The following is a 1,349-nucleotide window of genomic DNA, read 5'->3' as shown; positions in this document are numbered from 1 at the left end:
ACTAACTTCATTTATAAGTTAGTGCTTGAAAAGTTAGAGCCTTTTTTCTCACTGAAAATTGATTATAGAGGTATTTATACCATTACAGTGGAAGACTGTATTGTACCCATATATTATGCTCACCAGTACTCCAGGGGTTGGAAAACCCACACTGGACCAAGAATTTGTATCAAAATCAGGTCTAAAATACATCAATGTGGGTGATTTAGCTTGAGAAGTTTGATCACTGGATATCATGGGGTCTGGAAAGATGGCTTCTCCCAAGAGCATGCCAAAAGATGCACAGATGATGGCACAAATCCTGAAGGACATGGGGATTACAGAATATGAGCCAAGAAATATAAATCAGATGTTGGAGCTTGCCTTCCAATATGTAAACACAATTCTAGATGATAATAAAATTTATTCAAATCATACTAAGAAAGCTACTGTCAATGCAGATGATGTGTGATTGGCAATCTGGTGTCAAACTGACCAGTCTTTTACCACTTCTCCCCAGAGATATTTTTTATTAGATATTACAAGGCAAAGAACTCAAACTTCTTTGCCATTGATCAAGGCATATTCAAAGATTGCCACCTGATAGATACTGCTTATCAGCTTAACAGCTCCAGGCTAGAAGTTCAAGACATTCAAAAAAAAAAAAAAAAATCAGACTGGGGTTGTGGCTCAGTTGTAGAGTGCTTGCCTGGCATATGTGAGGTACTGGGTTTGATTCTCGGCAACACATATAAATAAATAAAATAAAGGTCCATCGACAACCAAAAAATATTTTTTTAAAAAGGCATCTACCATGAGAAGAGTAACAGTTTTGTATGGGTAAGTGCTGGTTAAGTGGGAGACCAGGTATTCCCGTGCAGGCACACCACCCTCACAAACCATGCCTGTCTCAACTAAAGTAGGGACTTCAATGTCTCTCACAGGGCAAAGGTTTACAGCATAGATTCCTGCTTCACAGTCCTCTGTTTTAAAAGCTTCAATCCCTGCAAAACATTCTTATTATCACTAATATGGTACCATCACAAAATACTGCCAATAAATCATCAAATGCATTGAAAAGAAAACGTGAAGAAGATGATGACGATGATGACTTTGATAATCTGTGATCAAACTTTGATGTGTGTACCCTGTATACTTGGTCTTGAATTCATTCTACTGAAATTTATAAACTATGCTGGATGTTTTCATGTTGTGTTTTAGAAAATGTCTTAAATAGTATTTAATGAGTAAATAATAGTTATTATTCTTCTCAATTGAAATGTTGGATTTTCTTTAATAGGACAAGTAATGGTTTTTCACCAGAGTTTATGTGTAAAAAATGAAGTTGTTCATTATTTGAAAAAAAAGAA

General features: G+C 35.6%; 1 pseudogene; it reads left to right on the top strand.

The window, feature by feature from the left end:
• Positions 1 to 235: 235 nt before the first annotated feature.
• LOC124987339 (transcription initiation factor TFIID subunit 9-like) lies at positions 236 to 1,106 on the top strand (annotated as a pseudogene).
• Positions 1,107 to 1,349: the final 243 nt, after the last annotated feature.

The sequence above is a fragment of the Sciurus carolinensis genome, chromosome 6 (genome assembly GCF_902686445.1).
Source record: "Sciurus carolinensis chromosome 6, mSciCar1.2, whole genome shotgun sequence".
Lineage (NCBI taxonomy): Eukaryota > Metazoa > Chordata > Mammalia > Rodentia > Sciuridae > Sciurus > Sciurus carolinensis.
This window is presented reverse-complemented; position numbering and strand designations above follow the sequence as displayed.